Source organism: Lepidochelys kempii, chromosome 2 (genome assembly GCF_965140285.1).
Source record: "Lepidochelys kempii isolate rLepKem1 chromosome 2, rLepKem1.hap1, whole genome shotgun sequence".
Taxonomy (NCBI): domain Eukaryota; kingdom Metazoa; phylum Chordata; order Testudines; family Cheloniidae; genus Lepidochelys; species Lepidochelys kempii.
Window position 1 is genome coordinate 100527488 of NC_136381.1, and position 24652 is coordinate 100552139.

Genomic DNA, 24652 nt, shown 5'->3' on the forward strand with positions numbered 1-24652 from the left:
TTTCAGTCCAATTTGCTGGCTGAATGCACTGAGTCAAGTTTTTTTTCTTGTATATGGTGTTGGGTATGTGATAGAAGAGCAAGATCATCTGCGAAGTCCAGATCTTCAAGGGATGAGAAGGGTGTCCATTTAGTACGTCTTGGCATGTGTTCTGTTGTATGCTGCATTACCCAGTCGATGGCAATGTTGAAGAGGATTGCAGACATGAAACACCCCTGACGTACTCCTGTTTTGACTTCAAAACTGAGCTCACTGTGATCAACACTGCACGTAAAGTTGAAATAAAAGCTTTTGATGATGTTGATTATATGGAAAGGGATTCCATATACCTGCAGAATGTGCCATAGGCTGGTCCCGTGAATGCTATCAAAAGTCTTCTCAAAGTCTATGAAATTTATGTAGAGTTACCACTGCCATTCTAAGCATTGTTCTATTATGTTTCATAAAATGAAGATCTTGTCTGTACAGCCACGCCCTTTCCGAAAAACCAGCTTGCTCTTTTCTGCCCTTTCCCAGACTGATGTAAATAGAGGGGCCAGGATAGATGCTGCTAACTTAGGATTTACCTTGAACAATTCTGCATTCAGGTTGCCAGGAGCTTTCCCATTTTTTAAGGATTTGATGGCTTGAATGATCTCTTCCATAGCTGGGGTGTCTGTATTGATATCAAGATCTTCTGCCTCCTGGATGTTTGATTCCTCTTTAGGTGACTCCCTGTTCAGCAATTCTTTGAAATGCTCTGTCCAGCGCATTTCTTGTTCTTTTTCGGTTGTTAGTAGGTGTCCTTGTTTGGTTTCTGATGGGAGTGTTTGTTGGTGTCTGCCGTTTACCACTGATAAGCCATGCCATTTTGTAGACGGTTCCTTGTTCACCACAGGCAACTGCATCCTCTGCTTGTGTTGCCAGATTATCAATATAATGCCATTTGTCCGGTCTCACAAGGCGTTTGACCTCCTGGTGTGCCTTGCTATTACTGCGCGTGGTATTTGTCCTTCAACTTCTGGGATTTTGTGTCTAAAACTTTTTTCTTCAGGGCTCATCTGATTTCTATGGCATTCCATGTGCTGGGTGTAATCCACCACTTCCTTCTCTTCTGCCTGCACCCTAGACAGGGTTCACTGCTGTTTATAAATTGCTGTTACTTTGTCCCACTTCTTGTTGATCTCGTCATCTGCATTCCCCCCATCTTCATCAAGGTATGTAAGTGCTTGAAACCTGTTCTTTAACTGCAGAACGAAGGCTTTCTGTATTTCAGGAGACTTTAGCTTGTCAATTGCATAACGTCTATGTCCCTTGTTTGGTGGACCCACACATCTCAATTTTAACTAGATAGAGGCTGTCACAAAGTGGTGGTTGCTGCCAACATCTGCACCCCTTCTCACTTTCACATCTGTCGGTGAGCGCTGCCATTTGCCATTAATCATGATATGGTCAATTTGGTTCTTATCTCTGCCATTTGGAGAACACCATATCAGCTCGTGAATTTCACGATGTTGGAATAGGGTTCTGGTGATGACTAGGTCATTCATATTACAGAAATCAACAAGCCTCTTTCCGTTTTCATTCATGTTGCCACACCCTTGTCTTCACATTGCTCTGTCGTTTGTTGTAGTTACCGACCTTGGCATTCAGGTCTCCCATGACGATAGTTAGGTCGTGGCATGGTACTCTCTCTAACTCCGCCTATAGTGTAAGGTAGAATTTGTCCTTTACTTCTTCATCACTGTTATTTGTCGGAGCATAGCACTGAATCAGTGATATTATTGTTTCCCTTTCAGTCTGGCTCTCATAAATCTGCTGCGGATGGACTTCCATTCAAGCAGGGAATGCTCCACTCCCTTCTTCAAAAGGATTGCAACACCCTCATGGTGTTGTCCATCATCCCATCCAGAATACAGCAAAGTTTCTCCCAAGGCTGTTGTTAATCTTCCTGATCCCGTCCATCTGCTCTCGCTTACACCCAGGATGGGTAAGCTGTAGCGTCTCATCTCTGCTGTGACCTGAGCTAACTTCCCTGTTTTGTACATTGTCCGTATGTTCTAAAAACCAAGTTTAGTTTTTGTCTTGGTGTTGAGCACTTCAGTCTTCATGCCAGTGGCTTCCTTTTGGCTTTCACCACTGGCAGTTATACAGTTCATTGACCCCTGAAGGCCATCACACACAGTAATGGTCGATTTCTCCATCACTGTTTCCGTAACATATTATTTTTACAGGACAGGGTTGTTAGCCCTGTGCCTAACCCCCAACCTGGAGGACCAGGGTTTGTTTTGTCTGGCCCCTTCCCCCACAGATCAGTCTGGCATGGTTCAACCTACCAGGAGCAAAAAGCCCCTGCCGACACAGGCTTTGGGGATCATTAGAGCACACAAGCTGTCTTGCCATGACAAGGCACGGATACCAGAGGACAGTACACTGTAAGCATTGTACAAGATTTGAAATACACGAGGAACACTCTAATCCAGTGGTTCTCAAACTGTAGGTCAGGACCCTAAAGTGGGTCACGACCCTCTTTTAATGGGGTCACCAGGGCTAGTGTCAGACTTGCTGGGGCCTGGGGCCGAAGCTGAAGGTTGAGCCCTAACACCCAGGGCTAAAGCCCGAGCCCCACCAACCAGAGCCAAAGTCCAAGGGCTTTAGCCACGGGTGGTGGGGCTCAGGCTTCGGCTTTGCCTCCCCCCATAGGGCGGCAGGGCTCGGGCTTCGATCCCCCTTCCTGGGGTTGTGTAGTAATTTTTGTTGTCAGAAGGGGGTCACGGTGCAATGAAGTTTGAGAACCCCTGCACAGTTTTCCTTCCTATACTGGGTATAATTGGGGACAGTTCAGCGGTGAGTTACTAAGTGGACAAGTGACTGAATTTCTGATACCAGTATTTGCCAATATTTTGAGCAGACATGAAGTTTTCTTTTGTAAACCACCTGCCTATGAGACAATTCGGACAGGAATGACATAAGAATGGCCATACCGGGTCAGACAAAAGGTCTCTCAAGCCCAGTATTGTGTCTTCTGACAGTGGCCAACGCCAGGTGCCCCTGAAGGAATGAATAGAACAGGCAATCATCAAGTGAGTTATCTCCCATCACCCATTCCCAGCTGCTGGCAAACAGAGGCTAAGGACACCATCCCTACCCATTCTGGCTAATAGCCATTGATGGACCTATCCTCCATGCACTTACATAGTTCTTTTTAGAGTCCTGTTAGCCTTGGCCTTCACAACCACAACATCCTCTGGCAAGGAGTTCTACAGATTGACTTTGCGTTGTGAGAAAAAAACACTTCCTTTAGTTTATTTTAAACCTGCTGCCTATTAATTTCATTTGGTAATGTGAAAATTCTTGTGTTATGAGTAAATAACACTTATTTAATTTCTCCAAACCAATCATGATTTTATAGACCTCTTGTCTATCCCCCCTTAGTTGTCTTTTCCAAACTGAAAAGTCCCAGTCTTATTAATCTCTCCACATGTGGAAGCAGTTCCATATCCATACTCATTTTTGTTACTTTTCTGAACCTTTTCCAATATCTTTTTTGAGATGGGGCGACCACATCTGCATGCATGGATTTACATAGAGGCAATATGATCTTTTCTGTCTTATCTATCCCTTTCTTAATGATTCCCAACATTCTGTTCTCTTTTCTGACTGCCGCTGCATACTGCGTTTTCAGAGAACTATCCACAATGAGTCCAAGATCTCTTTCTTGAGTGGTACAGCTAATTCTGACCCCATCATTTTATATGTATAGTTGGGATTATGTTTTCCAATGTGCATTACTTTGCTTTTATCAACATTGAACTACATCAGCCATTTTGTTCCCCAGTCACCCACTTTTGTGAGACTTGGCTGATATGAGACCAAATTTTTCTTTATGCAGCTTTACTCATTTGAGTATTCTCACTAGCTGCCTAGACCATTAGCAGGCCTATGAACTAGTCCTCAGAATTTTCTGTTGGGGAGATGGTAGGTCTCACTACAAACTGATCATGCCAGGAGTTAAATACACTACATCTCCACAGCACTCCCAGACCTTTTTGACAGAGAGAAGCAAGAGACTAGGATTTGAGTCATACCTCATTTTCTTGCATGGCAGTGCAGGACACTGAGTTTCCAAATTCACACAAACCATTTAATCACCCTTTCTAGATCAAGTATTCTGGGAATATTTTGGATTGTTTGCTGCAGTTCAGGCCCAGACTGTTACTTTTATGATGACAACCAATGTAGACATCTGGAGAAATTACATTTATAGAATTTGTTTCAGAAACATATGAGCAAAAATTGCACAAATTAGTGTGCATTTTGTACATTAAAGGTGCTTGGTTTCCTTTTCTTTCATTTGCGTTGGCAGGCATCAGAGTAGCGAATGTAACTGCATAGCCAAGCTCTTGTCTGTTATGTAGGAGTGGAGAAGAAATCTTTAGGGCAATGGACCCTACGCTACTCCATTCTATTATCCAAATTCAGCATATAACTGAGCTGAACCAACCATCAGTGAGAATCATTGTAACTTTAAACTCTATTTTCTCTAAATGTCTTTTAATAATTACCTTTAGCATTTTAAAAGTTTGCTAATTTCTTTATTAGCCAATAAATTATCTTTCCACTTTCCGGCTGACAGTAATTTCTGATGTAATTTATTTATGTATTTTAAAATAATGTTAAATATTAGAAGTATATACAAAATTTGGGTTGGTTGGTTGTTTGAGCAGGAAAGCTTTGGCCATCTGTAAATGAAACTGAGATGTAGATACAAATATGGAGACAAATTCTGCTTTCAGTTACATTGGTATAATTTCAAAATAAAAAGACTGATATTAACAGAGTCTCTTCATTGGTGTACTGAGAGCAATGTACTTGAAACTTCTGGCTACAGGCATCTGGTTTACGGAAATGGGATTGGGAATATTAAAACTCTCTCTGTCCACAGTATAGCCTCTGCTGGCTAAACTGCACAGCATTATTAATATAGCACTTGCCCTGGACTTTAAAAGAACTGATCTCACATTCTTTAGGCAAGCAAAATTCGCAGTAAAATCAATGGCAGTTTTGAAAGCATATGAATTGCAGAATAATTCATAATTGTACTTTCTAAATATATTTGCTTTTATTTAAAAAAAGCTATTTTTATAATCTTTTGTTTATACTATTAGAAGTTCATGCATGTCTCATATTGATACATTTTAACAAATACATCCTGATGGTTTTAAAACTGATGAACATATTTTAAATTTCAGAATTGTTTTAAAATTCTTTACGTAAAGTTAAAATTTAATTAAATAGTCACTTTGTGTAGTACATTTGTTAGTTTAAAATGAGTTTTTATGTGTTTATAAAAAATAAGAAAATAACTTATTTGTTACATAACACACTTCCTTTGCAAATATTGTTTTTGTTAATATTGCCACTTCTACAATAGTAATGTCTTCCTCTTCAAGTTGCAGAACATTAAAGAAAACGTAGGGCCCAATCCTGAAGTCCTTAAAGCACATAAAACTTCCAAAAAATTCAGCTAATGTTTTGCTTGCACAAGGACTTCTGGATTAGGCCTTGATTCTGCAAACCCTTAAGAACATACCCAATTTTATTTACTAGAATTGTGAGCAAAGCTAAGTAAGTTTTTTAAAAGAGTTTGCAGGCTCTCCATCTATGTGATGAAAATGAAAAGAATGAAAAATAATTAGAATACATTTAAAAACAGGATACAAAGAAAACAGGACAAGCAGCAAAGAGTTTACAGTGCAGCAAGGGCGGTTTACGTTGGACATTAAGAAAAACTTCATGTCAGGATGCTTAAGCACTGGAATAAATTGCCTAGGGAGGCTGTGGAATCTCCATCATTGGAATTTTTAAGAATAGGTTAGACAAACACCTTTTAGGAATGGTTTAGTTATTACATATTCTTGCCTTGAGTGCAGGGTACTGGATTAGAGGACCTCTCTAGGTCCCTTCCAGTAGTACACTTCTACGTGTCTTGGGGCATCCTCCAGTGGCCAGAGCGTGGAAATGGGAGTGAATAGGTCTATGTACTGCTCCTGTAAACCACAACTGTAGCAAGTCACTTAATCGCCACACAACTCAGTTCTTCAGTCTGGAAAAGGATGATAATGCTAGCCTACCTGTCCAAAGGGCCTCGGGGAGAGGAAGTGCTGCACAATTAAATATTACAGACTCAAAAACTACAGTGGGGTCAGATTGCAAGGCCCTAATATGGCTTGTCTAGCAACCGAGATACTCAACTTGAAAGCAAAAGCAACTGCATTTTAGTACAGAGACATTAGTGAGAATTAAGGGATCAACCCCTGCAGAGCAATGGCTAGTCTTCAACTTGAACATTATCAGAAGGCGTTTCAAGTCCGTAATTTAGACCACTGGGGGCTGCATATGCACCTCTCTGTATGTTACGTGGGCCACACCCACACAATACAAATACTACCTGTAGGGCCCTAGGGATGTCGGGTGAGCGCTGCAGGCAGCGGCTGGAAACCACTGATTTAGGCAGTAAAACAACTCAGGTGGAGGCCAGGTAGGCAGGACACGCTCATGTTTCAGCGGCTCCCCCGCCCAGCCTCTGGCCCTGCTGGGACTTCGCAGTCTGTTGGGGTTTTTCTTTGCTTTTGTTTTGCCCCTTTGCGTATTTCCCCCCCAACCACCGGCCCCAGCGGTGGTGAGCGAAGCCGCGCCCAACGCCCCTCAGCGCGGCTGCCCGCACAGGGCCCCGGCGCCCCGCCTCCGCCCCTGAGCCGCGGGCGGCGCTGCCCGGAGCGGCGCGAAGCGGGGCCCGCAGGTTCCACCGCAGCCCCCACGTGGGGCCAGAGGGGGGCGCGCGCGCGCGAGGCCCTCTTCGGAGCCAGCCCCTGCAACAGGGGCATCTCAAAGAAGACGCCCGGAGTTCTGGGGGTGGGGACGAAAGGAAGGCGAGTGGGTTCTCTCGCACGAGCCCGCTCCTCGCGCTCCTGTTCCGGTCATGTGCCACGTGACCGCACGTCGCCTCTCTCTTTCTCGCCTTTCCCCCCGCCCCCCGCGCTACGCGGCCTCGTTCTGAGAGTGACGCAGAACGGCGAATCTACGGCGCGCCACTTGTGACCAAGATCATCACAAGCGGAGGCGGACGGCTCCCCCCGTGCGGTAAGTGAAACCTAACGGGCTGCGGCCTTTCGCCTCCTTGGGAGGCTCCGTTCCGCGGGTTGTCATTTGCAACCGCTATAGGCGCCTCCTGTGGGCGTATGGGGCTCCTGCTGGGCCGAAACCGGCGTTACGCTTCCCCCCAGGCTTTTTGGGCCTCTGCGCTGCCGTCGTTTTCTTGCTTTTGTGGGCGGACGCCAGGAACTCGTTTACCAGCCAATCTATTTGCATGTCCCGCCTCCACGCTGTGAAGGGGTGTGTGAATGGCGGGATCGCTGAGGGCTGGAAAAACGTGGCGAGCTGTGATTGGCTAGCGCGCGTGGCCATTGAGCTGATTCTCCCTGTCCCCTCAAACGGAAAAAAAAAAAAACTTAACAAGGAAGCGAGGGAGTGCGCATGCGGACGGCTCCCTGTCCCTGCGCGTTCGGACTGCGCGTGCGATTTGAGTTGTGGCGACAAGGGGGCGCACATGCGTGGAGCAGGGAAGCGCCCAGGCCCTGAGCTTTCTGCGCCGCAGGGCGAAGGCGGCGGAGTACGCACGCGCGAGAAGCGCCCCCGTTCAAGGAGGAGCGCGCATGCTCTCAGGGCGCTGTGCCGCCATGTTGGCTGCGGGGACAATGTGCATGCGCGGCCGCAGGCACTCGCCTGGAGCCGGAGGCCGGCGGCTTTGTTTCCCAGCGTGCACTGCGGCTTGCGGGCCTCGCCGGCCTTCCGTCGGCGGTGCGCAGGGCCGCGGCCCGGGCGCGCGACCTCTGCCGGGCGCCTCTGCCGCGCGCCAGTGCTCGGGGCAGGCCCGGGGAGCGTGGGGGCCTGGGCGCGTTAAGATGGCCGCTCTGTGGTCGCAGCGTGGCCTCCCTCTGACCCTGGCCGCTGCGCCGGGTGGCCTGGGACCTCGCTCCAGCTTTAGTTCGTTTCGATCAAACCCCCTTGTTTAGTTCGAGCGGTGCCGCTTTGCAGACTGTCTGTGCAGTGAATTAAAGCTGCTTGCTTCCCTGGGCCTGATAGTTGTGTGGTCTCGTGCAAACGACACCGCTGTGTGAGGGGATGTCTTCAATGGTGCAAAGGGTCACTGACCCCTAACTTGCGGAGTGTGCATAAAATAAATCCATTTGTATTAGAACTGTTTTGAAAATGTGTTGTCAAGAAATAAAATGGCACTTTATATTTTCTTCAGTCTGCCTAAAGCCCCAAGTTAGCAACACTCTCCACCTCTAATTTCGTCTAAGCAGCCCTTTAAGGCTGGGGACCCTCCTTCTGATCCAGCTTCACGAGCTTTCACGCTTTACTCCTTCAGTCTTTTCTGAAAAGACTTTTTATGAGGCCTGTAAACCCTGATCTTCAGTTCAAAGTGTGGGTGGGTTGGCTGGGGGGAACACATGGGGGAAAAGTCCCAAAGTGTAACTTTCATGCTGTGTCTTAGTATCCACCTAATTTGTTGCTTTAACCCAGGGGTTCTCAAACTTCATTGCACCACGACCCCCATCTGACAACAAACATTACTACACAACCCCAGGCTGGGGGACTGAAGCCCGAGCCTACCCAAGTCCTGCTGCCCCGTGTGGCCGGCAAAGCCCCAGCTCTCATTGCCCCAGCTAAAGTCCTTGGGCTTTGGGCCCGGGTGGTGGGGCCCTGGGCCACAGCAAGTCTAACACCAGCCCTGGCGACCCCATTAAAACAGGGTTGCTTTAATCCTTGTTCCCTTATGCCACCTTGGTGTTTTTTCTTAATTTAGGTTTGTAAGAGCTTAGGAACAGCATTTTTTAATTATCTGTAATATATGAAGCGAATTTGTGGTATCTATGGGATAATAATAATTGGAATCCAAAATTGCTGGAAGTTTTTGTAGAAGGAATGATTTGCTGATGGTGCAAAGCATTAGATGTGGGCTGTCTGGACTTTGTCCCATTGGAGGTTGCATTAGCAGCTCTCCAGCAGCTCAGCTAATGAATATAATTAGAGCAAATTACAGCTATTCTTATTTTAATAATATAGAGGTTTGGCCTGAAGACACTGTGAATCCCAACATCCAATTCTCCATTATAATGTAAGGGGTAAGGCTGCTAGATGGAACATCTACATGAATGAAAGATGAAGACAATTACCAGTTTCAGTTTGGTCTGTTTTGCAGTCCCCTAGGCCAGAGTTTCTCAACCTAATATGGGTCATAACCCAAGATTAGGATCCCAGAATGTGTCAGAGGGTTGCCTGGGAGGCCCAAGGAGGGGGTTTGTGTCCTGTCTCTGAGTTTGTGTAGGAGGCCCTGAGGAGGGTGGTTGCAGAGCCCACTCTACACTCATCCCACAGCGGCAGCTCCTGTGGCTCCAATACTAGGGAAGGGGCTGGCTGGACTTGGCTTTCTGATTTGGGTGGTGTTGGTTGGTGCATGGGGTCGCAGCACTGCTTGGGTTTGGCCTAGCTGCCTCTCTATTGTGATGGTGGGGCTGGCTGGACTAGATTTAAATGTATGGCACTGCAACTCCATGCATTGGGTCACAATGGTACTTACACAAACTTGGCCTGGCTGGTCCCCATCGACCAGCCCAGTCTGTCCTGTGGGGCAGGAGTCGGGTGACCAGATGTTCCAATTTTATAGGGACAGTCCCAATATTCAGGGCTTTGTCTTAGGGGCCTATTACTCCCTATCCCCATCCCAATTTTTCACCCTTGCTATCTGATGACCCTAGCCAGTAGCCACTAGTATGGTCCAGAGTGTGGTTATTCAGGACTTACTTTTGGGTAACAAATATTTACTAAACCAGATGTTTTTTGCACTAAAGCTATTTACTGGGTCGGACAGGCCATTAAGATTTACAAATGCCTGAGCCCAAAAAGATTGAAAACTACTGCCCTAGACTATTCACAGCAAGTTACATTCATTGTAAAGGTAACATTATAGTTATACCAGCTTTATTTCATAAATTATTACAACATGGACATGTAATCAGATTGTAGCTTTTATATATAATATATGGAGGCTGGCAGTAATTGTATAATCCATACATTTTAAAAAAAGTCAAATGCACTGATGTGACATGAGAATGATGGACTGTGACTTTTTCAATATGTTCAAACGTCAGTTTTATTAGCATTTTGGGAAATGTAGTTCAAATGACCTAAGTTAAAACACTGAGCCAAACCTTTACTATCACTCCTGCAGAAACTTTTCTATATATTAATAAGTTCAATCACTTCTAAGTTACTTAAAGTTTTCTTAGTTTAAATCTTTTGAAAATGTAAGCTTAGTTGCATATTTCTATAACAGCATACAACATGGACTGCAATGAGTGAGTTAATTAGATTCTTTCCTTATTTCCTTATAGTCAGTGCTCTTCACTGAAAAATAAAAAGCATTAATGAAATATTATGGTTCAGAGTATAAATCCCCAAAATTCAGAAATACAAAGTTATGTTTTCCTTAATAATTATAACTTGAATCTTTGCATGTATGCAGTTTTGTATTTCTATGTATGCTGTCACACGGCCAAATAGGTATATGAAATGTGGTTGAATTGTGGTTGCTATGGGCAATAACTTTGAATTTTCTAGCATTTGTGTATTTAAATTCTCAGCTATTATGTTGCAAAAACTTATTTTCTAGCATTGTAGTTTGTTGTCTTCTGTAAAAAAAAGAGTCTGCAAAGGGTGGTCACCCTTTGGAGAACAAGAAGGGAAAAAAACACATCCTGGTTTCAGTGGCGTTTTGCCTAATAAAAGATACCACAGCTCAGTGTCTGATCCAGTCATTCATTTAAAAAATACATTTTTACATATGTATTTTATGTACAAATTAAATAACATTTTGTACACTATTGCACTATGTATCAGAGAGTGCAGAGTATCGTGCAGAGATCACACAGTATGAAAAGACATATGGTAACAAGATTCAGACCACCAGACCTACTGGACCCATTTCAGTACCACCTTTAGAGGGAAGGTGGGGTGGGTTGTCTATCAATTCTAATCTTTACATTATCTGTGTAAAGAAATGGGCAGCGAACATAATTATTTTGACAATTTACATACCTTTCTCTTGTCAACAGCTAACTAAACAAGCACTTTTTAACTTGCTTTGGAATGTTCTAAAGCGTTAATATGTGGCTGAGGGCATTATTGCTGTGTGACCAGGGAAAATCTGAGAGAGGTACTGTGTGATAAAAGCTGCATAAAATACGGTCATTGGAACTGTATTTTAAAATGTCACTTTCCGCAGGAAATGACTCAAAGCAAACAGTAAAACGATCAGAACAAAAAAGACAATGTTTCTTGTATAAAAATATTTGATGAACATATAGATCAACATTGTATAAGGTTTAATCCTGAAAAGCCTAGGATAAGCAACTCTGGAAAATCAAGTCCTTTATTTAGCCACAGAACAAGTACTGCATGGCCAATGGAAGTACAAATTGCTTTGTGTGTCGGGCCCAATGTAACTGGAGCTAGTGGGATTTCTTCAGGGGCAGCAAAAAGGTGATTCATTTTCTAAGACTCTTTGGCATCTCTACCAAGACACCAAAACAACAGTTAGGTGCTCTTCACAAAGTTTTTGTAAATCTTAAATAAATCCTTAAGCCCTACACTTTTTCTGATTCTGGATCTTTGCCCTATTTTCTATGGATGTGTTTTTCCCTCTACCAATAAGGAGAAATGAAACTACTACTAATAAAATTGAACACATTATTGGAATAAAAAATTGGTCTTATGATTTAAAGTATTTAGCTTTAAAACAGTGGAGAAGCACAGCACTATAAAGTATTCAGGATCTGATGTGGGCACCAGTAACCTCTAATTTCTGGTCCATGGAAACTCTACAAGCTTTGTTTGCTCCACAAAGAGAAATCAGAGTGCTAAGGTGGGAAACTGCGGTTATGTCTTCTTAACGTGGCTGTGTAGTCATGGCACCACCCCGTACGAGGAGAGTAGACGGCTCCCAGTGCTGGTGCGCTGTCTACAGTACCACTTTTCAGTGCTGAAACTTGCATTGCTCAGGGGGATGTTTTTTCACACCCCTGAGCGAGAAGGTTTCAGCGCTGTAAAGTGGCAGTGTAGACAAGGCCTACCTTTTTCTTACTTCTGTGGAATTATTGACTCTAGTGATTCTCAGTCTGGTCAGCTCTGTTTCTCCAAATGCCAGCTATGCTTCTGAAATTTATTGAGGATTTTACAGACCGTGCTCAAGGATGTCTGGGACATCTTAACCCCAACAGTGAGTCTTCTAACAGGGTCATGTGTTCCCAACTTAAAAACAAACAAACAAACTTTCCTGTAGCTTTTGGTTAGAGGGAAGTCCTTCTAAAGTGCCCCTTGAATTATAGAAGTGTAGTTCCTCCACAATTTTCAGTGGGTATTTAAACCCCAATCCCTGGTGCAACAGAGAGCTCATCTTTACTCTCACCTGCTTTTTACATAGACGCAAAGGTTAGGGAAATCCTAAGAAGGGCACTAGTGAAGTTCAGAATGTGGAATACTATTTTGGGAGAGGTATGACTTCTCTTCAACAGCTCTGCCATGTGTGGTTGCCAGGCTGAGTACCTTTTGACTTGTTCTACAGCAAGCCAGCCTTTCCTCTACTAGTTTGTCTGACTGCTTAGCTAGAATTTGTGACCTTACAGGGGAAAGGAGGGTTGCAAACATTCTTGGATTGCTCAGGTTCTTGGTGGTAAAGGAAAAGCCCCATTACATGTCTGCTGTTAAGACAATTTAAGTACTTACCCTGAATTTGTGTATGTATCATGCACAGTGTCTTGGGTCCTGTGAGGTATAGTTTGCTGAATGTTCTGTGTTTTGGGGTAGTAAAGTAAACCTAGTTTCCATGTTTGAAGGATGTAGATCACAAAACTTTTTATTGTGAATCCCAAAAATACTTGTTGCAAGGTGTCACGGTTCCTCCCCCACTCTGAACTCTAGGGTACAGATGTGGGGACCTGCATGAAAACCTCCTAAGCTTATCTTTACCAGCTTAGGTCAAAACTTCCCCAAGGTACAAAATATTACACCTTGGACTGGCCGCTACCACCACCAAACTAATACTGGTTACTGGGGAAGAGCTGTTTGGACGCGTCCTTCCCCCCCAAAAATACTTCCCAAAACCTTGCACCCCACTTCCTGGACAAGGTTTGGTAAAAAGCCTCACCAATTTGCCTAGGTGACTACAGACCCAGACCCTTGGATCTTAAGAACAATGAACAATCCTCCCAACACTTGCACCCCCCCTTTCCTGGGAAATGTTGGATAAAAAGCCTCACCAATTTGCATAGGTGACCACAGACCCAAACCCTTGGATCTGAGAACAATGAAAAAGCATTCAGTTTTTTACAAGAAGACTTTTAATAAAAAATAGAAGTAAATAGAAATAAAGAAATCCCCCCTGTAAAATCAGGATGGTAGATATCTTACAGGGTAATTAGATTCAAAAACATAGAGAACCCCTCTAGGCAAAACCTTAAGTTACAAAAAAGATACACAGACAGAAATAGTTATTCTATTCAGCACAATTCTTTTCTCAGCCATTTAAAGAAATCATAATCTAACACATACCTAGCTAGATTACTTACTAAAAGTTCTAAGACTCCATTCCTGTTCTGTCCCTGGCCAAGACAACTACAGACAGACACAGACCCTTTGTTTCTCTCCCTCCTCCCAGCTTTTGAAAGTATCTTGTCTCCTCATTGGTCATTTTGGTCAGGTGCCAGCGAGGTTACCTTTAGCTTCTTAACCCTTTACAGGTGAGAGGAGCTTTCCCCTGGCCAGGAGGGATTTCAAAGGGGTTTACCCTTCCCTTTATATTTATGACACAAGGTCTAACATGTACTTGCCTCAATATGTTCAAGAGGCAGGTTCATGGCATTTTTTACACTGGTCTTTCACTTTGTTTTGCAGAAAAATCTTTAAAAATATAAATAGAAGGAAGATTTTATTAACTCTTGGTTTTGTAATATCAGAACATTATAATATCTATATATGTAATATTTTTGCTTTGTGCAATAGTTGTACCAAATTTTAACCAGGGCATAATTCACTCGCATCAATTTCAATATTCATGTTTTATGAGATTTTTTTTTAGCATACTTTAGATTTTGATATACATGAAACATAAGGACATTTTTACACTTAGGATTTACTAAAAGAAAAAAAGCTTGATAGTGATGTGTGACGTATCTAAGAGGAGGACAGGGTCTTTTATGGATTGACAGCTGCCTTTAATAATTGTGAGACACTTACTCTCTCCTTAAAGGTCATTACTTTTTTCTTTTCTTTTTTAAAGCCTGATTTTTTTTATTCCCACCCTACTGAAGTTTATACTAAATGCATCTGCAATTTCTCAAGCACATCTTGTGGAAAAGGATAATTTTTGTAGGAAAGTTTCCTAAAATCAGTCAAGGCATATATGAAAACTTATAGTTTGAAAAATTGGAGGTTTTCACTTTAAACATTTCCTAACTTTTTTTTTTTAACCATTTCATGTATCAAATGATTTGTCTTAGAAACTCCCAAATTGCATTATTACATAAGAATGGCCCTACTGGCTCAGACTGAAGGCCCATAGAATATCAGGATTGGAAGAGACCTCAGGAGGTCATCTAGACCAACCCCCTGCTCAAAGCAGGATCAATCTCCAATTTTTGCCCCAGATCCCTAAATGGCCCACTCAAGGATTGAACTCACAACCCTGGGTTTAGCAGGCCAATGCTCAAACCACTGAGCCATCCCTGCCCCCTAGCCTAGTATTCTGTCTTCCGACAGGTTTCAGAGTAACAGCCGTGTTAGTCTGTATTCGCAAAAAGAAAAGGAGTACTTGTGGCACCTTAGAGACTAACCAATTTATTTGAGCATGAGCTTTCGTGAGCTACAGCTCACTTCATCGGATGCATACCGTGGAAACTGCAGCAGACTTTATATACACACAGAGAATATGAAACAATACCTCCTCCCACCCCACTGTCCTGCTGGTAATAGCTTATCTAAAGTGATCATCAAGTTGGGCCATTTCCAGCACAAATCCAGGTTTTCTCACCCTCCACCCCCCCCACACAAATTCACTCTCCTGCTGGTGATAGCCCGCCAGTGCCAGGTTCCCCAGAGGGAATGAACAGAACAGGTAATCATCAAGTGATCCATCCCCTGTCACTCATTCCCAGCTTCTGGTAAAAAGAGGCTAGGGACATCATTCCTGCCCATCCTGGCTAATCGCCATTGATGGACCTATCCCCCATGAATTTATCTAGTTCTTTTTTGAATGCTGTTATGGTCTTGGCCTTCACAATGTCCTCTGGCAAGGAGTTCCACAGGTTGTGCGTTGTGTGAAGAAATACTTCCTTTTATTTGTTTTAAACCTGCTGCCTATTAATTTCATTTGGTGACCCCTAGTTCTTGTGTTATGAGAAGTAGTAAACAACACTTCCTTATCTACTTTCTCTACACCAGTCATGATTTTATAGACCTCAGTTATCTCCCCTTAGCCGTCTCTTTTCCAAGCTGAAAAGTCCCAATCTTATTAATCTCTCGTCATACAGAAGTCGTTCCCTACCCCTAATAATTTTTGTTGTCCTTTTCTGAAGCTTTTTTAATTCCAATATATCTTTTTTGAGATGGGGTAACCACATCTGCACACAGTATTCAAGATGTGGGCGTACCATGGATTTATATAGAGGCAACATGATATTTTCTGTCTTATTATCTATCCCTTTCTTACTTAGTCTGTTCCCTTTTTTGACTGCCGCTGCACATTGAGTGGATGTTTTCAGAGAACTATCCACATTGACTCCAAGATCTTTCTTGAGTGGTAACAGCTAATTTAGACCCCATCATTTTGTATGTATAGTTGGGATTATGCTTTCCAATGTGCATTACTTTGCATTTATTAACATTAAATTTCATCTGCCATTTTGTTGCCCAGTCACCCAGTTTTGAGAGATCCTTTTGTAGCTCTTTGCAGTCTGCCTGGGTCTTAAATATCTTTAGTAATTTTGTATCATCTGCAAATTTTGCCACCTCACTGCTTACCCCTTTTTCCAGATCATTTACGAATATGTTGAATGGGGCTGGTCCCAGAACAGATCCCTGGGGGACACCACTATTTACCTCTCTCCATTCTGAAAACTGACCATTTATGCCTACCCTTTGTTTCCTATCTTTTAACCAGTTACCAATCCATGCGAGCACCTTCTCTCTTATCCTGTGGCAGCTTACTTTGCATAAGAGCCTTTGGTGAGGGACCTTTTTAAAAGCTTTCTGAAAATCTAAGTACACTATATCTGCTGGATCCCCTTGGTCCACATGCTTGTTGACCCCCTCAAAGAATTCTTGTAGATTGGTGAGGCATGATTTCCCTTTACTAAAACCATGTTGACTCTTCCTCAACAAATTATGTTCATCTATATGTCTCACATTATATTATCTTTATAGAGCATTCGTGCCCTTTACTATTTGAGAAGTTTAGTGAGCTAATTTTGAAGGCATTTGTGGCCCGCTCCTGCTCCCACTGAAGTCAGTGGGAGTAGAATCAGACCCTTGATGTCTGTGTTTTTTGTTTTTATTTTGTGTAATTTGGTAGAATTCATAAAATTGACTATGAGTATGTGACACGCAACCCTCACCTGGGTCTCTCTTAAAGTCCACACTTAAATTTGGAGAGTATACAAAATTTATATCTGAATTGGGCATGGTTTAGGATGCATACTAAGGGCCTGGTCTGGCTTTTCTTGTGCTCCCAGATCTCCCATTGCAATTATTGGGAGATTTGTGTGTGCAAGGAATGCAAGCTCAGGTCCCCAAAACTAGATGACATTTCTGTTACAGAAATGTACAAGTATCTCTGTGATCAGTTCTCACAAAATAGTGTAAAAAGAAATTTCCATACATTAAACTCTGTTAAATTGGAGTTAAGCTTGTACATTTATATCTGTAATTTAAGGGAAAACCACATGTTTTAAACCAAACCTTTGAAAGCAGATGTAATGCATGTTACTACATTGTGGGTCTTTGTCCCTCTCTAGTGGCTGGTCTGCATAAGACGTTAAATGAGTCGGATACAGCTACCTGTGAGGGTGCTTAGTCTTTTATCTCAAGCAATTTATGCCCTGCTGGTGATTCATAGCAGGCAGTTGACACACATGTAAATGCAGCAGTAAGATACTTCTCAAAATAACTGTATTTCCAACTGTGTTTCTCTCATTTATAACATAACCATACACCTGCACACTGTACACTTTCTGCAGTGACAATATGAGCTGCATTTTGCTGTTTGGTGTGCACCCATTACGCACTGCATGTGTGTCGCCTTCACCTATTGTTCAGTTGGAAGTGGTGCATTACAGCTTAGTTCAGATGATCACTGTGAAGTAAAAGCCTGTTCAGGGGAACTCCAAAAATTCTTAACAGAAGCCATGCTCCCATGGATATCTTCACTGGCTGCTTCCCATTAATTCCTTATTTTGTGTGTGTGTGGGGTGGGGGGGATGGGGATGGGAAGTTGCAGAGGTGAATCTCTCTCTGTTTGTCTTCCCTCCTCCCTCCCCTCCCTTGTTACATCTCTGCCTTTTTCACCTGCAGAGGCCAATTCCTGTGGAGTACCCATGTGGGGAAGAGGTGATAGTTCTTTCTTTTCATATTCCCCATCCCAGATTTCATATTCCCCAACTCAGATCTGGGTTTTCTGCAGTTGTGAAAAGAAAGAAATTATATCACCCTATGTCTGGTAAATTATTAAATGGGTTGTATATTTCTGAGAAGTCAAAATGGGGGAAAAAATGATAAGGCATCCAGAAGCATATTGTTTTTTATATTTTGTTGTTTCAGCACCGTCAGAAGCAAAATGCACTGAATACTAAAAATGCTAAGCTAGCATACATATTCTTTACCAGGCACAGCCTGATTGTTACAAGTCTGAGCTAATTTTTTTTTGATTGAATCCAGTGCTAGCATAATGCCTTAGTTCAAAGATAAGGTACATAAAAATGTTTTATGGATGTTGTCTTCAAGATCTGCCAGCCTTCTTTTCTATTGTTTTCAGTTTTATCAGTATAACAATGGGATAATTTGAATTGCATTTCTATTTTTTTTTCTGTTCAGTTTTTCATTTTAAATTATTTACAAGTTGGAGGCTTGAAGTTGAGGGGCTAATGAATGCTTAAATAAAGGCCTTCCTTAAGCATGTTATGCTTCATGTTTTGAATTCATAACACAAACCCTAATGAATGTCTCCTAGTTACTCTGATTTTAGAATTTATGAGTTGCCCTATTTACAACTTTTACCTAAACTGTGAAAGGATATTTTTCTTGTTTAAATTAAAAGAATTGTGCTTTTTAACAGGTTACAGCTGCTAGTTTGTAATAGTTTAGAAGGAAATACAATACAAGAAATGAAGAAATAGCCTGCAGCCGATCTACAGTGATAGGAATATAAAAGCCCTAATGTCAAACCTTTCAACTGTAGCTATTTTGAAGGTACAACATAGAGTTTTCACTTCTGGCCCCAAGCACATTATGTACTGGAATCCATGAAGTTGTGCTCTTAATGTTTAAAATGTGTTAGGTTAATAAATAAACATATTTTAGAAGGTAGTATAGCCTTCTTAGGTCTTCCTCAGAGTGCATTTGCTTAACAAGCCAGCAGTTTGCTTCCCCCACACCCCTCTGATTTTGGACAGTAAGTAGGCTTTCACATATTGTGACTTTGGTCACCATTATAAGAATTTAGATAGATTTGTTTTCACCCTGCACTACCCTTCCATTGCTCATGTGCACTTATATGTGTGTGATTTTTGAATATTTGACAGTTATTTTTTTTTTCAGCTGAAAATAATACCATAGGTGAAATATAATAGGATCAGTACTAGTTACTTAGTTTTAATTTGAGTATACTGTATGTTCATGCAGTTTAATTAGAAGGGAAAGAAAACATGGAACCAGAATTTTCTCACTTACATGAGTGTAACTCCACTTAAGTTAATGTATTTACTCCAACTGATATTGATGTGACTGAGATCAGAATATGACCCAAATTCTGTATCTCCTAGCATGGGTGCTTGAAATGTTCTAAGAGATGAGATAAAAATGGACAAACCTTCCCTAAATTTGATGGTATGAATAAAATAGAACCTGCCTGCAGACCAACAGGAAATCAAAACTGACCCTGATTTACATTATTTTTCTTCTGACTATTCATCTAATTTGTATCCCTAGCCATAGGTCTGAGTGCCCCTTCTGGCTCATTTCATGTCAACCTATAGGATTGCAATAGGATGACAAAGAGGAGACTGGAGAGGCAGGAGAGAAGAAGGGGAATGTGGGTTGACTTACTTTTTAAGTTATTGTTCTACACCTCAGTAATATACAGTTCATAGAGCAGCAGCAACCTATTATAGGAATGCCAGCTATTCACAATTTCCCATTCCTAGGTGAAAAAGATGCTGAACTTCCCCAATGGGGGGAAAAGAATTGTTTGTTTATTTATCCCCCCTCCATTCAGGTTACTGTTATCTTACATGTTGCTACCCTAAATACATTGTGTTTTGGAGTACCTTTTGAAATGTATAAATGTATCTGGTCTCTTACAAAACATATACATAGAAAATTGTGCATATATAAGGTTAATTAGTGCAACCATATCTTGATAGGTTATACTGGAAATAAGAGTATTAATTCCTAAAATGTACGTTTGAAATATTGTACAGTGGTGCAGAACTGTTTGTGAGGAATCTATATTTGCTTAGGGGCTCAGATAATATAATGATGCGTATGGTGTGGTATAGATACCTAGATAGATTAATCACATTTTATTAGACCTATAGTTATAGGTTTGGATGAAATACTATCCCCATTGTAGTTGACTTTAGGGGGCCATGTTTTCCTCCTTTTTTAAAATTGTTTTCACTCCTCATAAATTCTGTTTCCTAAGTAAGTGGTACCTGCATAATACTACTACAATTTTGTTTCTAATAAGTAAAACTGAAGGGATAGGGAAAAGAAAGAACGTAAAATATCTTCTCTGGAACAAAACTGCGCTAGGAATTTTGTTCTATAAAAGAAGATGTTCTGAGTGCTGGAATTGTCTAAACCGTCAGAATTGCCAAGTGTTGGTAATTACATAATTTCACACTTTCCAATAAAGTCAGACCCTGATTAAGAAGTTGACAGCCTGTGAGTCCATTCTTGACAATGATGTCTATATTCGCTAAACTTGTGGTGACTGTATCTAAGAGAAGACACTGAGATTCTAACCATTTACTTTGACAAAGACTCCTCAAGGACAAATGGTGAATTTTCGATTTCTTAAGACACGAAAACTTTAAATACATAAATACTTCAGCTGTTTCACTTTCTGCCAGCTTACATTTTGCTGATGTCAGGTATTTTCACTGTCTTGGTCTTACTGTCTTTCAGTGTGTTTTGATGTTCATATTTCTTTTTTATTCCTTCTTTCTTGCTGTGCTCCTCCCTTCCCTTTTCTTAAACAAATAGATGATATGGTAATATGAGCCCTAGTAGGAAAAAGGTGTTGTTTGACTCAGTTGGGGTATTACTAATCCAGTCACCAAATGCAACCATAACACAGCATGCATTTTAATTATTAAATATAATGGAAACTTTGTATTTTAAATCTAGAGCAATAAACCACTTGTTTGAAAGTGTACTGTTCAGTTCTGTGATTTCAGCTCGTAGTGAATTACAGTGCGGTATTATTTGATTAATTATTACAGGTTGAAAAGTAGTAGGGTTCAATGGTCCTGTTAATTTTTAAAATACATATGAGAGATCAAACTGAAGATGAGTCCTATGTGTTTGGGATTTTTTTAAAATCACTTAGTAGACTGAATAAGCAAGGCAAAGAAATATATAGAATATTATCTGGTCATTCCAGCTAACACTAATTGAAAGGAATGTTTTCAAGACTGACAGCTTAAACTCAATTTATAAGATAGACTTTTGCTTATTAAATGCCACCCTTATTTTCTCCTTCTCATTTCTATTTGTATCAGATGATTGTCATAAATGCTTGTACAGTAGAAGTCTTGTCAACTGCAGCCTTATGTAAAGGACAGTGTGCAACTACAGCACACCATTCGGAGCCCTGAACCGCTCTAAATCACAATTCTTGCTTCCCTTTTGCTCCTGGGGATAAGTGACTTACTGCAGCTCCAGAGTACAGTTTCCTTTCCTTCTCCTGCCAACTCAACTCTGCTAGTAGTCAGTTACATTGGGATTATGGGGTAGAACCAAGGCTCTCTCCTCTCTCCCTGCAGACATTGCTCCGGATGGGAGGACTGGGCATGCAGCCCCTGCTCCCTCTCACTTCCATACTTACATCTGTAATCAGGGGAGAGCTCACCTGGCTGCGCAGAGGAGTGGGATATCTCACCACCTAGCCTTTAATGTCCATCACTATTTGCCTGTCTTTGTCTTACTTTGCATATTAATGTTCATTTTGGAATCTACATTCATGTGTATTGATTTATTCATTTATGATTACTTACCCTGCTACATTAACTAGAAGCCCTTATGTCCTTTAACTCTTTGGCTGCTATTAATTTATATGGCTTTTTATCTGCCTTTATCTTGTTCTTGCAAGTTTTATCAGACTCTGAATCATGCCCTACTTTTTACCATCTAATTTGGGAGCAATTTTTTCCCTCTTTGAAGCCATTTTGGCTATTGCTTATTTTTGCATTTTAGAAAGTCCTTGTTGTCTTCAATACCTGCAGATTTTAATACTTCATCTCCGTTCCAAGTACTCAGTAGGTTTAATTCCTCCAAATGTTCAGTGGTGGAGATGGCTCTGGGGATGACTAATGGGATACAGAACTTTTCACCTCTAGTTTACCTGAATCTGGCCCAGGTTAACAGTAACTGAAAATTGTCATCTAATGTCTGTTCGGTGACCTGTGTGAAATGAGTTGATGGTCTCAGGCCAATTCTTAGTGGGCTGGTGTTCAGAGCACACAAAACACAATTATATTTTTTCTTCTTCAAGTGCTTGCTTATGTCGATTACAATTATGTGTGTGCGCGCTGCGTGCACAGTAGCTGGAAGGTTTTTCCCCTAGCAGTACCCGTCGGTTGTCTCAGGCACCCCCTGGAGTCGCGCCTCTATGGCACCGTATATGGGGCCCTGCCGACTCGCCACCACTTCAGTTCCTTCTTACCGTCTGTGACGGTTAGCTGGAACGCTTGTTCTCACTTGCTTCAGCAAGTCTTTCGCCCTAGTAGCGTTCAGACTTTATCCTGTAAATAGTTAGATTAGTAGTTAGTAGTTGTAGTTAGTTTGTCAGTATATAGTTAGAATTCCAGTAGGAAATTGTTCTGGGGGTACCCCTCTAATCTCTCCCCCGGTACTGGGGCATGTCTCGGTCCCTGGGGTTAAACCCTGCGCAGCTTGTGGCAAACCTGTGCCCAGGAGTGACCCCCACACTTCCTGCTTAAAGTGTCTGGGGGAATCTCAACAAGAAGACCATTGCAAGATCTGTAGGGGATTTCGCCCCAGGACTCAAAGGGACAGGGATCAACGGTTCATGTCCACTCGGACCCAGGGTCAGCCGAGCCGATGCTGAGCACCTCGGCCTGGTGTGTAGTGTTCCGGTGTCGACACAAGGAGGTTCAGCGCCAAGAAAGGACTCAGATAGAGATCCTCAGCATCGACAGGGCAGGGCAGCACATGGCACTGTTCCCAGTCTCTGGTGCCCCACAAGAAGAAGCAGCCTGACATGCTGTTCATCGGCATGTAAAGATTCTGGTGCAGTGAGACCTATGTTGGGCCACATAAGTGCAGCAACGCCTAGCCTGGCTCTGTTGACTCCTGCCCCAACAAGGGGTCAGTTGAGTCTGGTTCCCCAAGGCTCCCCTCCCTTGGCACTAGTCACCAGTACCTTCTGGCAGCAGACAGGCAGGGGAGCCGCACCGGTCCCCAAGCTCCTGGCACCGCTCCCCGGCACTAGTCGGCACTGCTCCCCCAAGATCCTCCTACAGCGAGTCCTCCCAATCAGAGTCAGAAGCAGAGTCCTTCATATCCAAGCACAGCCAACACAGATTGGAGCGCAGATGCTCGAGGTCAGACAGGGAGAGGCAGCAATTCCCACCGATGCCATGGCCCATGCAATGGCAGGCTCCAGCCCAATGGCCATTTTGGACCCCCCTAGGCATTCCACCAAAGCCAGGGGTTCTATTTCAGGAGGTCGGTGTGGGTGGCCTCAGAATCCCATGTGCCTCCCCCCACCTCCCTTGGTGCAGGACCAGCTGCCCCATGCCACACCGGAAGACCCGGCACCAGGTGATCCCCTTGGTGCCGAGGGCAAGGAGCAAGGGCCGGTTCCAGTTAGAACCTCATCTTCATCCTCACCAGATGAGGCAGTGGCTGGAACCTCCACAGCCCCTGGACTAGAGGACAATAGGGTCCACAAGCAGCTCCTAAAGAGGGCCCAGAACCTGGGGATCCAGGTCGAGGAGGTCTTTGAGACATCAGACCCCATGGTGGACATCCTGGCCCCTTCAGGTCCCTCCTGGATTGCCCTACCGCTCATAAAAGCTATACCAGACACCACCAAAATGCTGTGGCAGACCCCCACCTCCCTGCCACCTATGGTGAAAAGGACAGAAAGAAAGTATTTTGTTCCCTCGAAGGGGTTTGAACATTTTTATTCACATCCCCGCCTGACTCCATAGTGGTGGCAGCGGCAAACAAATGGGAATGCCAAGGGCACCAGGGCCCATCACCTAAAGCCCATGATGCAAAAAAGCTGTACTTTTTGTGTGGAAAATTTACTCTACCGGGAGGCTCCAGCTTTGAATTTCAAACCACCAGGTGATCCCCGGTAAATATATCTTTAATTCCTGTGGAGCTATGTCTAAATTCACAGAGCTTCTGCCAAAAGACTCAAGGGCAGAATTTTCTGCATTGGTGGAGGAGGGTAAGCTTGTGGCAAGGGTGTCACTCCAGGCAGCCCTGGACATTACTGATTCGGTTGCACATACCATGGCTTCAGCGGTGGCCGTGAGGAAGAGCTCCTGGCTGCAGACATTAGGGCCCCCATATGAGGTCCAACAGACCAACCAGGATCTCCTGTTCGAGGGCTTGACCCGTTTATCTGAAAAAACAAACTCGCAGTTTCATAACCTTAAGGACTCTAGAGCCACTCTCAAGTCCCTGGGTCTCCATACTTTGTCTATGCAACAGAGGCATTTTAAACCCCAGCCCCATCTCGATTCTACTACCTGCAGAATAGGCAGAACTACTCTAGGACATGTAATAGAAACAATAGGAGGCGGCCTCCTCCCTCATTGTTTCAGCGCTCTAGGCAGGCAAAACAGTCCTCAGGTCAAAAGCAGACCTTTTGAAGGTGCGCCTGAGGGCAATGCACCAGTTCAAACACTGGATCCAACCATTCCCTCCTTTTTGTGCCAACTATCCCGTTTCTATCCTGCATGAACCTGAATTACATCAATTCGCTGGGTGCTCCGCATGGGAAAACTGGGATAATCTCTCCAATTTAGCTCCTTCCCTCCCTTCCAGCCCCCTTCCGTGTCCCTCTTCAGGCACCCTCTCA

General features: G+C 43.0%; 1 protein-coding gene across 7 annotated transcripts in view; it reads left to right on the top strand.

Moving 5' to 3' along the window:
* Nucleotides 1-6772: 6772 nt before the first annotated feature.
* Nucleotides 6773-24652, top strand: part of ZNF407 (zinc finger protein 407) — a 462963-nt gene continuing 445083 nt past the window's right edge. For 3 of the 7 annotated variants that reach the window (XM_073331776.2, XM_073331774.2, XM_073331775.2), the window contains exon 1: nucleotides 6778-7122. The gene's annotated coding sequence lies outside the window, so the exon portion shown is untranslated. Of the gene's footprint in view, nucleotides 7123-24652 lie in introns of all 7 variants that reach the window. The other 4 variants (XM_073331771.2, XM_073331772.2, XR_012157273.2 and 1 more) reach the window with 2 other exon arrangements.